This window comes from Quercus robur, chromosome 5 (assembly GCF_932294415.1).
Source record: "Quercus robur chromosome 5, dhQueRobu3.1, whole genome shotgun sequence".
Classification (NCBI taxonomy): domain Eukaryota; kingdom Viridiplantae; phylum Streptophyta; class Magnoliopsida; order Fagales; family Fagaceae; genus Quercus; species Quercus robur.
In genome coordinates this window covers 86,164,143-86,180,127 of record NC_065538.1, presented here as the reverse complement: position 1 = coordinate 86,180,127, position 15,985 = coordinate 86,164,143, and the positions used below count along the sequence as shown (strand labels likewise).

The following is a 15,985-nucleotide window of genomic DNA, read 5'->3' as shown; positions in this document are numbered from 1 at the left end:
CACACTCTTCTTTCTCTGAAAAGCCTTATAAAAACGTGCTTAGGCTTTCCTTTTATATACTACGAGAAGTAGATCTGAAACCCTAATCCTTTTTGGGCTTAATGAGCAGTTGGACTTAAATAAAAATTCTGCAGAAAATGTGTGTCTGCGATTTTCGATCGGTTGAGCCTATTTTTCGATCTATCGAACCAGGTAAATTTCAAATTCTCTTTTCTGTAGCTTGCTTGTTTTTGGATCTTGACTTGTATTACCTTGAGCATTGTCTAATAATATCTATAGACTCTAAGATCTATATCTAGACAAGTTTGTGTTCACGGTTCACCAATTGTTCTAAACTTTTAGAACCTAACTAGTACAGTCTTGATTCAAAAACACCAAATGTCCTCCACTTTGATAGGAAAGCATATTGAGATTGAAACGGAAATACAATGAATCTCTAGTTATGTACTTGATAGAAACTTTTTATTCTTTGCATACTTTATATGATGTTCGAATGTTTGTAATAGTTTTTCCTTAATACATATAACAACATTTTAAATTAATATATTTCCAAAAAAAATACAAACGTTACATATGCGTCATCTTTTATGAACTTTTCATATGTAACAATTGAATTTATGAATAGCAATACTTATTCTTCTATTACAACATTTTTTATTCTCAATAATAAAGATGATTATTCTTAACATAACCTCCATATAGTTTATCAAAAGTGCCTTTAGTCTTCCATATGAGAAGAAATATAATTTGTATCCTCACTCCTCCGATCCATTTGATGTAACAATTACTAAATAAAAAAAGTAGATGCAATGGAGGCTTTTTCACTTCTTTTATTCTTCTGTTAAGCAAGATCTACATCACATAAAAATGTCCACCAAGTACAGAAGCATAGTGTTTCAATGAAAGAAAACACAACTTGAAGGAACAATTATTGATGCTATATACACAATCTCCGATTTTCACATATTATTGACATCATTTTATTATCTATCATCAATAGCTTGCCACCTCAACATTTATGAAAAAAGTTGTGTCTGTAGACTTATTGATAACTATGAAAAATTCTTTCGATCTACTGTTCCAACTATCATATCCTTCCTTAGAGTTGAGCTAGGTGATGAATATCAATTGGGTAAGTGTCAGATTGTGATCGAGCGTTGTATGCTTTTCCTGCAAAAATCAAATTCGCCACCTCTGTAGGATGCAACATATCCCAAAACACATACTGAGTCCTGTTACTACATGGAGTGCTTAAAGGAACACATGTTACCATCCCCGTCTCTACTTCACAGCATGGCTTGTTTGCGATTGTAAGACCTGAAATTGACAACAAGATCACTAACACATTAACCTTTTCTTCTTAAAAGATATATATATACAAGATTTCCTACCATAATGCAACTATTGTCTTAAATATCTTGGCTTACCAAGTCAATGCACTTCTCAACACCCATTACAATCTGGAAAAAATGTAGAATTCTCTGCATGCTAGCAATGTTGTTTCCTTTCACATGCATGATGCATGGTATATATTTGTGAGTTCTATTGCAGATTTAATTAACAGAACTCACCATTATGTGAGATGATAAAATCTTACACTTCGAAACATTGAATGGTTACTCTTGCTATCGTATCCAATCGGCCACCTTTCAAGATGATATTACTCTTACTATCCCACTTATTTATATGAAAAGTAAAAGAAAAAAATTGCAATTTATACCCCTATAATTTAAGAAAGTAACAAATTAAACTTGAATTTTAAAAGAATTACAAATTAAATTTTATAGTTACAAAAGTAACAAATTAAATGTTGAAATTTCAAAATATAATATATTAAGTCCCTAGCCGATTTTAGACTCCAAAACACAATACAGTTCCATTTAAATGGAGTAAGGTTTTATAGTTACAAAAGTAACAAATTAAATGTTGAAATTTCAAAATATAATATATTAAGTCCCTAGCCGATTTTAGACTCCAAAACACAATACAGTTCCATTTAAATGGAGTAAGGTTTAATTTGTTACTTTTTAAAATAACCACAAGATTTAATTTATTAACTTTTTATATTATAGGATTTAATTTGTCAGGTTTCAACTTTCAAAACATCAAGATTAAATTTGTTACTTTTTAATTGTATAAAGTTTAATTTGTTACACCCCTTAAATTACATAATAAAATAAAAGTTTTAATCTATATACCAGCAGATGAAGCATCTCCTGCAGCCAAACTGTAAGTGTTCACATAAATAAATGTTGCACCACTTAGACTGTTGTTGAGGTCATCAACGAGTGATTTAAGCCTGTTGTTAAAGATTTGGACTGCATTGTTGATGATATCTACACACGATGAGCCATTTGTGCCATACCTAGCCATTTCAAATGGAGTACAGCCTAATTGACCCAACCCAAAAAGTGCTATCTTCCTTGCTTCAAGTCTGTACAAAGCCTGGCTTCAAGAAAGAGGCAAATTATACGAAACCCCAACAGTTTTTCACCTTAAAATAAATAGGCTAGAATCCTCGAAATCAAATGATAATATATAGACATAACAATTTTCAAAATATTGTTCACAAATGCTGAGATAAAATATCATGATTGATTCTAACAAAAGTGATATCAATGCCTGTGAAAATGATGTTATTCCAATCAATTTCTCATGTCAACCGTTGTAAAAAATACTAGTAACTCTTGAATAAAACTCATTTGTCCCAATTTCAGTATTCTACTTTATACTTAAGCAACTACAATAGTTCATGTGTTTTCCATTCTAAACTAACTAACTAACTAACTATATATATATATATGTGTGTGTGTGTGATAGGCTGCAATTAGTAAAGCGTGAAACCACTATAAAAGTGGGATAAAAAATTTATATTTGATAATATAAATCATACAAAATCAGTCAAGGAAAGCACCTAACCCTTAATTGTTGAGAATATTGATTAACAAGAACTGTAGCATATTGATCTGGGGTGTAGAGGTGACTTGTTGGGTAAAACTGTGGCATGAAGTAGTTGTTAGTGTAATCATTTTTGCCCATTCCGACTGAGTATATGCACTTAATTGCTTAGGTAATTCGCGGTTGCGTTGTTGTCTCTGAATATAGCAGCAATACGTGAGACTGTAGTAAGGTGATTTTCTAACTGTGCATCCATGCTAATCCGAGCACTGTGTGTGAGACATAACAAATATGTATTATGGTACACAAAGCATTTGTTTTTTTTTTTAATTACATCCTCATCCCTTGTTTTATTTAAAGGTTGTCATAGTTGACATTTGGTCAGCAATAAAAATCATCTATCTCATGAGTGTTCCACTCTATACTTTATCAATGATAGTATGCTATATGTTCTTCTTTTTTTTCCCTTATTAAAAAAGATAAAAACATGTGTCATATTCCAGTTGGTGGAGTATAGAGCAAAACATTAAAGATGTAACTGAAGATATTTATTTGTTAGATTAGTATAGGACTCTACAAGCTGAATAAAATTAAGTACTAAGTAGTCATGCTTCCAAAAATTCCAACATATATAATATTCTTATTTATAAGATGATCAGAGATTAATAATTATCTCATCTATCAAATGATTTAATTTCATGTTTTATTGTCTTAAAATTATGCACAAATATTTAGTATATGGAATAAAGTAAAGTAGTAAATATTGAGTTTATAGGTTAAAGATTGTACCCATTATAATTAAGAGCTAGCTAGCTCTCTCTCTCTCTCTCTCTCTCTCTCTCTCTATATATATATATATATATATATAGCAAGCAACTTTGAGAGGCAAGTGGGTATAGGTATGTTACCATTTGTTGTCCAGATTCACTGCGAATTCCAGCTGCAGCGGATGCATAATTAACTCCTTTGAGTATGTCTTGGCCACTTGCAGTTGCAAAGGACGGAATATAATTTTCAAATCCAAGAAGTTCAGCTGTAAGAAGAAAGGGCACAGTTAATTAGCTGGCAATTTTGTGTAAAATAACTCCTCCTTTTTAGGCCTAAAAAATCGACCATGAAGCAGATAGTCGAGTCAAACGGTCGGATTGATTTTCATTGGTTCATGCACACTCAAACTTCCTAAAACTCGTTGAAACTTTTTGTGTGTCTAAAAGTGGCAACGCTCCTCATCATATTTGAACAAATTATAAGATTCTTATAACAATATATAGTTGTGGACTCCAACTAACTTAACCGGGAAAAAGTTTATTATCGAAGAAGATTTTGATCAAATCTCGTCTATCTATCAATTAAATAATAATAATAATAATAATAACAATAACAACAACAACATACACTTAAGAGTAGTAATAGGTTCATCATTAATTAGGGTAACAAGTAGGAGTGTTCACCAAACCGCATAAACCGCACAAACTGCAAAAACCGCACCAAAACCACCCACAAAATAGTATAACCGCACCGCACCGCAAGTAATAGTGCACCGCATGGTGCAGTGCGGTTTGCAATTTTATAATAAGAAAACCGCACAAACCGCACCGCACCGCACCCTCTCTATATATTAATATATTTATTTATTTTTAATATTAAATATATTATTGATAGTTTAATAACCCTAGTTTTCAAAAAAAAAAATGTTTAATAACCCTAGCAAGTATTGACTAGAAAAGCCAACCCAAAATAAAGAAAAACTAGCTCAATAATTTAAAATTTGGCCCAAAAAAAGGGGAAAAATCAGTTTTGGGTTGAGTAGGAAAAATCCAAAATTTGAAAAATATACCAACTTCAAACTGCATCTTATACATAGTATCGCACATGTAACCGCAAAAATGAGATGCAGTGCGGTTATGGTGTTGGCTAAACTCTAAACTGTACCACACCGCACTGCACATGTGACCGCAAAAATAAAGTGCGGTGCAATTATGGTTTTATCTAAACCGCACCGCAAAGTGCGGTGCTAAAAATGAACTAAAACCGCACCATACCGCACTGCGAATACCCCTAGTAACAGCAACATGATTGGTCATTAGTTATATCTTATTTTTTTTATTCCATTCCAATTTTTGTATTTCTTAAAATACCAACTCTTTTCTCATGTAAGCATCATATTCATGTACTAAATATGTCCTTCGTTTTGTGTAGTGTTTACTAACTCAAGAGTTAAAATCTCCTATTCACATGTTAGAAAACTTTAAAGTTAGCTATCAAGTAATTAAAGAAAAATAAAGAATAAAAAAACTTCAATATAGCACTCAGAAATAATAAAATTAATCATTAAAGAAAGAGACCTATGATATCAGCCATGGTTCGGCCATTGCAAAATCTTCCTGTTGGCCCATAGGGAAAATCAATTCCATATGGTGAGAAATTAGCTTTAGCCCTTGTTGCAAGGCCATTATTGTTTCCATTATCTATACGTTTTTAGACCCCTTAAACAGATTAACCTAGTTATTTAGTCAAGTAATTAACTTAGGTAAATTATGCAAATCTAGGTTAACACAGATAAATCATATCATTGAAACAATGCGGAAAATAAATAACACAACTATATGATAATCCAAGAAAACTAAACCGGTAAAAAACCTAGGGAAGATTTAACCTAGCTATTCTCAAGGTAAAACAGATCCACTATGAAAGAATTGAAGTTTACACAATAGCAACTTAGACCACTAACATCCTATTGCTACCTCGAGTAGGAAACTTACTACCATGACCATGTGACAGCTCCGAGTCCATGGACTACTTCTTTCTTGGATTCATAGCAACCACAAGTACTCTCACTTGTGTTCTCTTTAAACTCTTTATGCAGCAATTGAAACGATCACCAAGCTCTCGACATCAATCTTGAGATTGGAAACCCTAAGTGTGTATGAAGGCAAATACTTCTAGATCTTACAAAAGATCGATTGATACACATGGCATAAATAACAACTATAAAACGTGGCTAGGGTTTTTCCTTTTATACTTAAGAAAAAACATAAAACCCTACACGTCAAACGAGCTTAAGCTGAGTTGGAAAATTTGCAAAAAAAAATAAAAAAAATAAAAAAATAATAATTTGCACGAGTTTTGATCGATCGAGTCTAATTTTCGATTGATCGATCCTTGCAGAAAGTCAATAGTAATTTTCTGCAATTACTCGATTCCAACTTTATATACAAATACTTTGAGCGAGTCTAAAACAAGACTAAACATTTTAATCATGGTTTATCAACATTACATAATGAAGTTCTAATACATTTAAACCTAAAGTCTTAGAACCTAACATTATCAACTAGTGAGTCTCCAAAGATAAAGTAGCAAGGTACTTGCTGCTCTCCATGAACTGGAGATTGCACGTATGTTAACAATAGAATACATGTCACATACAATATCTTAAGCCCCCTTTCCATTGACAAAGAAAACTACAATGGAAAAGCAAATGAGATAGGGAAAGAGAAAAGGTAGGAGAAGATGAAGCAAGATAGGAGGAATGAACCAAGAGCCTTTGTATTCTGAATTCGAAGCCAAGGATGAATACGTATATAAGAGGAGGAAATAAAATAGGCCAATGAACAAGTTGGAATGATATAATAGAAAGAATGGTGATAGAATGACAAAAGTATATATGTACATGTAATGTATGCATTTTTTGAAAATAAAAAAATTTTGTTTGTATATTACATTCAAAACTCAAATTACGTTGAAAAATTGCATGTTTTCTATTTAGAAATATAACAAGAAAATACTAGTTGAGCAATAAGGCTTTTGGTATTTTTCATAATATATGTGTACAACTAATATTATGAATTTAATAATATATAAGAAACAAAAAATAGTATGATTTTTCTGTTAATTTGCTTGAGATTACTACTCAAAGCTGATATTAACTTATTTAATTAATATCAGAAAATAGCTTTTTATATAAAAAATTTATAAAATTATACTAAGATGACATAAAGATAAAGCTCAATTGTAATTTGATTAAAGAAATGGTTTTAAATTATAAAGTAATTCTTATAGTTGTGTACTTTTATTTAATCAATAATATAACCCCTAATATTTCAATTTAAATTTCTATCAATTCCATTTTTCACTAAAAAAATTAATATATTTTTTCAAATCTTTGAATTTAAACATCTAAAACAATGATATATATATATATATATTTTTTTTTTTTATAGTACTAAAAAAATTATATCTCTTGTAAGGAATTAGTCCAAAGGACTTAACGCGTAATAACACAAGAATTGTAACCTTTTGCTTTTCAGTTGAAACAGTGGATTGAGCAAGATCTCTTATAAATCTGTGTGCAAGCTTTACCAATAAATTAGTAATGAGAATTGACTCATATAGTAACTCCTCTTTAGAATTGAATGCAGGATGATAATGAGTTCAAAACCCAGAGCCGGTTGTGCATATAATCATTTAGTCTGTTGGCAACAACTGACTCAGTTATGGGCAAATGAGATCAAAGAGTAGAAGTTTGAGAATGATGACAAAAGTGTGACATGATGTTGTGGTTGATGCATGAGAATGCATATGTCACCATGAGGAGGGTACAAATTAAAATACATGGTATTTGAAGAATTCAGTTACGATTTTATTGGTGGCCGTGGAATGGAGATCAAACTCAAAATCTTCTGTTCCATTTTTTGTATTCTGCTGTGTACTCTACCATTTACAAATTTTTAACCTGGACCTCAAACAAATTGACCTATGATCCGACCATTTTTTTTACAGGTTGACCTGACCCAACTCATCCCATCTAACCAATGACATGACCCATTTTTTAAAAATGGCTTTTAAAAAAAATAAATAACATTCATATTTTTTGTTAAGTGCCACAAGTTTGCCACACTTGTTTAGTTCATCCAATAAAAAGATGTCATGTCATTTTTATTATGCCATGTCATTTTTAATTATTTAAATTCTTTTAGGCTAAAACAATGATTCAGCATCATTTTATTAGACAAACTAAACAAACGTGGCAAGTTTATGTAGTACTTAACGGAAAATATAGACGAATAGGTTGTTGATGCAAACAGAATAAAATTTTATGAAGTAAAATTCAAATTCTAAAACGTTAAGGTGTAAAATCTAAATATTTCCAAAATTTACGGGTGTAGTTTGCATTTTAGCCTTAATGATTGTTGAGAACAAATTTTTCACACCACATGGATTCATTTCATTGGTGACCCACACCACGTCAACACTATCATGGATTTTGGGAAAATCTCTTCTAAAGTCCAAAAGAGCCCATATTTACACAAAAATACGACAAAGCCCATGGTTCAAGCTCATAGCACATCATCTCATTTTTTGGCTCATGATCCAAGCTTATAAGTCTCATCGGGGGAATTTTGGGAGTCGTGGTTTGGAGGGCCAAGAAGTATGTTCAGTAAAGCTCCTTCAAAGTTGATAAAGGAAAGCATGTTGCTTGGCATGTCTTCCCCAATTCCTTGAACACCTACGGGTCAGTGTGCAATAGGTAACATTTGGTAAGCCTCTCATATCACATAACACTTAAAATGATAAAACCCCACATGCTCTTTACATAAAAATTAATGTCCATCATATAATATAAGTTTTAAAATATAATTATATCATTCCATATTAGTTATATTATTATATTCATATAAATCAATTCCAAGCACATGGCTAAATATATATTAATATCTCATATCTAGCTTTAAAATCCTCTCCTTACTCTCCAAGATTTGGTCGAAATACAAAAAGACCATAATTACATCTCTAAAACTTCATCAAATATCAATCAACTAGTCTATTACTTACCAAAATTATATATGGACTATGCATATAATTTTCCAAAAGAGAAAACTTAGCCGAAAATACTAAAAATGACTCCAGTGGAAGTTGGAACAGCTTCTGCACAAGCTGTAACAGCTCCAGCGGAAGCTGGAACAGCTTCTGCAAAAGCTAAAACAGCTCCAGCGGAAGTTGCAAACAACTTCTGCAGAAGCTCTAGCAGGTTGACACATGTCCTAAAAATAATGTCATTCGCCCATTAATGCCCAATCCCAACAGCTGTGATACTAGAAACGAAAGGATTCCATAAAGATTATCTTACCATCTGTAGAGAGGGAAAATTCCCGACCTATCACAAGCTGACACATCACATTATCAAGTCCACAAAATACAGCCAATTACAGAACACCATGTATTGCTGCTAGGTTTTGCTATCACTATTCAGAAGCCAACAGAAATTTGCCAAGTGTCATGCAAGAGCCAATCACGCATCAGCGCACGTGTAAGCGATGACTCAAGCAGCCTCGCACGTGTAAGCGATGACTTAAGCGGACCAATCAAGCTGTGACATGTGTCACCAATCAAGCTCCGCCACGTGTCGCTCACCCACCCCAAAACTCCTATAAATAGAAGCCTTCCTGAGACATTTGAGGGGACCAAAAAAATTTTAGAAGTGAAGAAGCTCTGTGAAGATCAAGCCTCAAAGCCTTCAAGAACTTCAACCCCAAAATCGGAGAACATTCAAAGCAGAATCATCCAGATCATCTGCCTAGATCTTAAAGTTCACAGGAATCCAGCCAAAAGTGTCTGAAAACATCAATAAATCACAAATCATTGAAGCTCAACGGATTCAAGCCTCTAAAGCTCCGAAGAACTTCCACCACAAAACCTTCGAAGACGAAGAACGCACGAAGAACACGAAGAACGCGAAGGACAAAGGATTTCTAAGCAAGCTCATAGCCAGAGATTCATTGTAATTCCGTTTCAGTAATCTTCAATCCATCCCTCAACCAAATTGAAGGATATTTTGTGTTCAAGTCAAATCCACATTACCATAAATCTAATCAATAAGTTTTGCAAGGAGATCGAATCAGAGGATCACTCTTTTGTAATTCCAGAGAATTGTACCACACAATCATCAATACGAAATTCGCATTTGTGAAACTATTTTACTTGTTTGATTAATTTCAAACTAGAAATTTAGTCGCTTACAAATTCTGGCACGCCCAGTGGGACATCTCTGCCTCTCATCTCTTCCTCCTTCAAAAGAAAAGAAATTCGACATCATTTTGCTACTAGCTTCAATGGCCTCTAGCAAGAATGTCCGAAAGTCAGTGGTTGATGATTCCAGTGCTGATGAGTATGTCGGCCCAATCACTCGCAGTCGGTCCAAAGCTCTTGATCGACTCCAACCTCAACCAATCCAAGAAAGCCAACCTCCTGCTGTTACCTCTCTAGACTTTCTTGCAAATAGGAAAACTACCACTAAAGATTCATCTGCCTCGAAAGATTTGGAGACCAGTAATGAATCATCCCCAACAAAGACCTTTTCTATCAACTCTTCACCCGTGATGAGAAACTTAAGGAGTGAAGTACCATTGACTCATCCTGTTTCATCATTTTCCCCGTCATCTATAGAGGTCATGCCAGTAATGATGACTAATACCTCTACGATGGAAGAAAAGATGGCTGAAATGAAACAAAGGGTCATCCTTCTCACAAAGGCACTTGAAGAAAAGGATGTCAAAATTGCAACCCTAATGAATAAGCTGGAGGTACAAGAGACAGGTTAATCAAGTCTTGGCCTTGAGCCGCCACCTGGCTTTACCCCCAAAGGAGAAAACGCCAAAGGTGATAGAGGAAAAGGAGGTGAAGGCACTTCTCAACATGGACATTCCACCTCAATGGCCTCAATATCTGTCCAACAACTGCAGGATATGATTACAAACACCATTCGAGCACAATATGGAGGTTCTTCCACAAGTTCTCTCATATATTCCAAACCCTATACAAAGCGCATAGATAATATGAGAATGCCAAATGGGTATCAACCTCCTAAGTTATTGCAATTTGATGGCAAAGGAAACCCTAAGCAACACATTGCTCACTTTGTGGAAACTTGCGAGAATGCAGGGACTCAAGCAGGCCTCTTTGTAAAGCAGTTTGTCCGTTCACTAAAAGGGAATGCCTTTGATTGGTATACAGACTTAGAGCCTGAATCAATCGATAGCTGGGAACAACTTGAAAGGGAGTTTCTCAACCGATTCTACAGCACACGACGCACAGTAAGCATGATGGAGCTTACCAATACTAAACAGTGGAAGGATGAGCCCGTCGTTGATTATATCAATCGGTGGCGTTCTTTGAGTCTAGACTGCAAGGATAGACTTACTGAAATATCTGCTATAGAGATGTGCATCCAAGGCATGCATTGGGGACTTCTTTACATCCTTCAAGGGGTAAAGCCTCGAACATTTGAAGAGTTAGCAACTCGTGCGCATGACATGGAATTAAGTATTTCCAGCCATGGAAATACGAAACCTCCCGTACCTGAAGAAAGGAAAGAAAGACGGGAAATAAGGAAAAATGACAGGAATACAAAAAGTAATATCAAAGACTCAATGAATGTCAATCCTGCCCCAATCAAAATTTCAACAAAAAATGTGAAGGCCAATGAAAAGAGGCCTGAAGGAGGTCAACAACGTGAGACGCGTCGCTCATCACTTAAGGAATGGGAACAAAAGGTCTATCCTTTCCTAGACGCCGATATGCCTGAAATGCTAGAACAACTGCTCAAGTTGAAATTAATTGAATTGCCAGAATGCAAACGACCGGAAGAGATGAGAAAAGTTGATGACCCGAACTATTGTAGGTATCATCGCATCATAAGTCATCCAATCCAAAAATGCTTTGTTCTTAAAGAACTCATCATGAAGCTAGCCAAGGAAAGGAAAATCGACTTGGATTTTAATGATGTTGCTCAGTCAAACCTGGTCACGTTTTCTTGTGAGTTATCTAGTTCCCTGTCTCCAAATACTAAGCAAGGGGCAAATACCACGCTCATCCATTTTGGTTCTTTAGAACCGGTTCAAGTTCAGCTCTCACAAAAAGCACCTCATTATAGTTCAAACGATGATAAAAGGTCAACGACGGATGAGGAAGAAGGTTGGACAATGGTTGTTCGCAAGAGATGGAAGAAGAAACGAGCATTCCCTCTTCATTTGATCACCCAAGAGTCCAAAAGAGCACAAAACCAGATTCAGCCTTGGTCAAAAAGAATGAGTGATAAGAGGCAAAGGAGACTGGGAACAAAAGTATATGAAGATTCAGCACAAACCCAAAAATCTCGAAATCTCATCACATTGGAAGAATTCTTCCCCAAAAAATTCTTTCAAAATAACTCAGCTGAGGCCGTCCACACAGTTTCTCGTTGCGAAATCCAGGACGAAAAGGAGGACGTTAACCATGATGATCCAAAAGAGACCTTATCAGCTTTGGAGGAACTCCAATCTCAGGTCGATGAAGTTGAACCCTTGCAATCCTCTACATCACCAAAAGAAGTGCTCACCCGAGCTCTTGAGGAGCCAGAGATATACGCCCTTCATACCAATACGCTTCAACAAACACAGGGATGTTACGCATGCTCTCCAGATTTGACTTTCACTGATGAGGATCTATTGTTAGGCTCTAAGCCCCACAATCGCCCACTCTATGTCTCTGGTTATGCTCGTAAACAAAGGATCGAGCGTGTCCTTGTTGATGGAGGTTCAGCTGTTAACATACTTCCAAAAATGACCATGAAACGACTGGGTTTTACTATGGAAGAATTATCACACAGTCGTTTGGTCATCCAAGGTTTTAATCAAGGAGGACAACGTGCAATCGGCCTAATCCACCTAGAATTATCCATTGGAGAATTGAAAAGCAACGTCTTGTTCCACGTCATTGACACTAAGACGACCTACAACATGTTGTTAGGACGTCCTTGGATCCATGAAAATGGAATAGTGCCATCAACCTTGCATCAATGCTTCAAGTTCTTTCAAAATGGAATAAAAAAGGTCGATGCCGATTTAAAGCCTTTTGCAGAAACTGAAGCTCATTTTGCTGATGCAAAATTTTATGCAAAAGAAGACATTTCTAACGAGGTTCTTCCAGTTGAGATCCCGTCTATGAAAGGTAAACAAGATGAAAGAAAGGTAAACAAGATGAAAAGGAGCATGTTAAATTCATCGCCAAAAAGGACATCTCTTCCCCAAAGAAAGGTCCAGAACCATTCCTTCGGTATATACCATTATCACATCGCAAGAATGGACAATCACCATTCGCGGAATGCCTTCAACCTACAAAAGATATGTCGAGACCTGCAAAGCTCACGATGAAGGATGTAGCCATATTGAAAGAAAATCATGTCATGCCTTTAACTTCATCCACAAATCCTTTGCCCTCGAAGCCGTTAAATGGATTCGTGAGGTCTTCGCAAAGTTCGATAGAGCATGGTATTCTACCAAGCGAGCGGACGAAAGAATGGTTCGACCCAAAGGCATATAGGCTGTTAGCCAAAGCAGGCTACGATTTCTCAAAACAAGAAGACTTAGGGAAGCTAATTCCAGAAGCCACCGGAGAAAAGATGCATGGCCTTAGCAGAACACAAAGGAAAATGCGGCTTGAAGGGCATAAAATTCCTATCCCAAAGACCGGACTAGGTTATACTCCCGAACAACCAGCTCAGATATGGATCAAGAAAAGAAACGATCCTTCGAGTTCTCAATACATAACGGTGGAGGTCGGCGAAAGTTCAAATCAAAGAAAAGACCATTCTTCACCCCATGTCTCAGTGTTTGATCGCATCGAGCCCTCGTCATCACGAATCACAGTGTTCGACAGGCTAAATACAACTTGTTCAACATCAAATCAGGACACTCTTGCTTGTAAATCAGTCTTTGATCGATTGGGGGCAACGAAAAGGCCTATTGATAGTCATTCTCAAAGTTCATTAAACTTTGACGTTCAAGGGGAGAAGAGAGCCAATGATGAAATCCGCAGTAGCATTCCTTCACGCATGAAACGTAACTTTACCTTGGAGATCAACACTGAAGGATCGCTCAAAGTCAAAAGACGAACGATTGTACATACAAGTCAGTCACCCGTCCATGATGAGGAAATTGAAGAGGTATCATCCTCGTTTCATATTACAATAGAAGAGGGTACACTGTCAGATGCTGAAGCAACCAATGAAGAGGTCGATGAAGCTCCTCCAGCCTTGGAAGATGGAGGACAAGCTACAGTTGATGAACTTAAAGAGATCAATTTAGGAACTGTTGAAGAACCCCGACCAACTTTCATCAGTGCGCTTCTTACCCCTGAAGAAGAAGAAGGATACCTCAAGCTCCTAGTAGAGTACAAAGATGTGTTCGCTTGGACTTACAAGGAAATGCCTGGGCTCAATCCGAGTATTGCTCTACACCATTTGGCAGTAAAGAAAGGCGTGCGCCCAGTCAAACAAGCTCAAAGACGCTTTCGGCCAGAGCTTATCCCTCAAATAGAAACCGAGGTCAATAAGCTCATTGAAGCAGGCTTCATTCGTGAAGTGCAGTACCCGGAATGGATTGCTAACATCGTCCCTGTCAAGAAGAAGAATGGACAAATCCGAGTGTGCGTTGACTTCCGTGATTTGAACAATGCATGTCCCAAGGATGATTTTCCATTACCCATCACTGAGGTCATGGTTGATGCCACTACTGGTCATGAAGCTTTATCTTTCATGGATGGATCTTCGGGTTACAACCAAATTCGAATGAATCCTAAGGATGAGCAGCTTACAGCTTTCCGTACTCCTAAGGGAATTTACTGTTACAAAGTGATGCCCTTTGGACTAAAGAATGCTGGTGCTACTTATCAACGGGCCATGCAGAAGATCTTTGATAATGTACTTCATAAATACATGGAGTGTTATGTCGATGATTTGGTGGTTAAAACAAAAAGGAGGGAAGACCATCTGGTAGATCTACGATCCGTGTTCACCCGACTGAGAAAATATCAGCTTAAAATGAACCCCCGCAAATGCGCTTTTGGCGTAACATCTGGAAAATTTCTTGGTTTCATTGTGAGGCACCGCGGTATTGAAATTGACCAGTCCAAAATTGAAGCAATCCAGAAAATGCCAGAGCCCAAGAATCTGCGAGAACTTAGAGGCTTGCAGGGAAAACTGGCCTACATACGACGATTTATCTCGAATTTGGCTGGTCGATGTCAACCTTTCAATAGATTGATGAAAAAGGATGTACACTTTGAATGGGATGAGGCTTGCAGCAATGCTTTTGCATGCATCAAAAGATACTTACTTAATCCTCCAGTTTTAGGTGCTCCTATCCCAGGAAAGCCTTTGGTGCTGTATATTGCGGCCCAAGAAAGGTCTCTAGGTGCTCTTATGGCGCAAGAAAATAAAGAGGGGAAAGAAAGAGCCCTTTATTACCTAAGTCGAACTCTCAATGGGGCTGAATTAAATTATTCTCCTATAGAAAAGATGTGTCTCGCTCTTTTCTTTGCCATAAACAAACTGGAGCACTACATGCAAGCATATATGGTCCGTTTGATAGCAAAGGCAGACCCAATCAAATATGTCCTCTCCAGGCCAGTGATTTCGGGTCGAATAGCTCGATGGGCAATCTTGCTTCAGCAATATGACCTTGCATACATTCCACAAAAAGCTGTCAAAGGACAAGTATTGGCAGATTTCTTAGCTGATCACCCAGCTCCGTCTGATTGGGAGTTCTCTGATGATTTCCCAGATGAAGATGTGTTTTACATTGAAGTAATGCCACCACGGGTGACGTTTTTCGATGGGGCTGCACGTCAAGAAGGAGCGGGGGCAGGTGTAGTGTTTGTTTCTCCACAACGGCATATACTTCTTTACTCGTTCTCATTAAGCGAACTCTGCTCTAACAACGTGGCCGAATATCAAGCATTGATCATTGGTCTACAGATGGCTATTGAGATGGGCATATCGCAACTTGAGATATTGGGAGACTCCAAATTAGTTATCAACCAAATCTTGGAGCAATATGACGTCAAGAAAGAAGACCTCATCCCCTATTGCAAATATGCGAAGAAGTTGCTAGCAAATTTTGAAGTCATCACATTGGAGCATATACCGAGGAAGGAGAATAGACAGGCCGATGCTTTAGCTAATTTGGCCACTGCCTTAGCATTATCTCAAGACGAGACAACCAAGGTCGCTATTTCCCAAAGGTGGGTGGTACCTCTCGTGGTTGAAGAAGAA

At 36.4% G+C, this 15,985-nt stretch overlaps 1 pseudogene; it reads right to left on the bottom strand.

Moving 5' to 3' along the window:
- Positions 1-1,099: 1,099 nt before the first annotated feature.
- On the bottom strand, positions 1,100-9,941 carry LOC126728892 (GDSL esterase/lipase At1g29670-like; annotated as a pseudogene).
- Between the last annotated feature and the right edge of the window lie 6,044 nt (positions 9,942-15,985).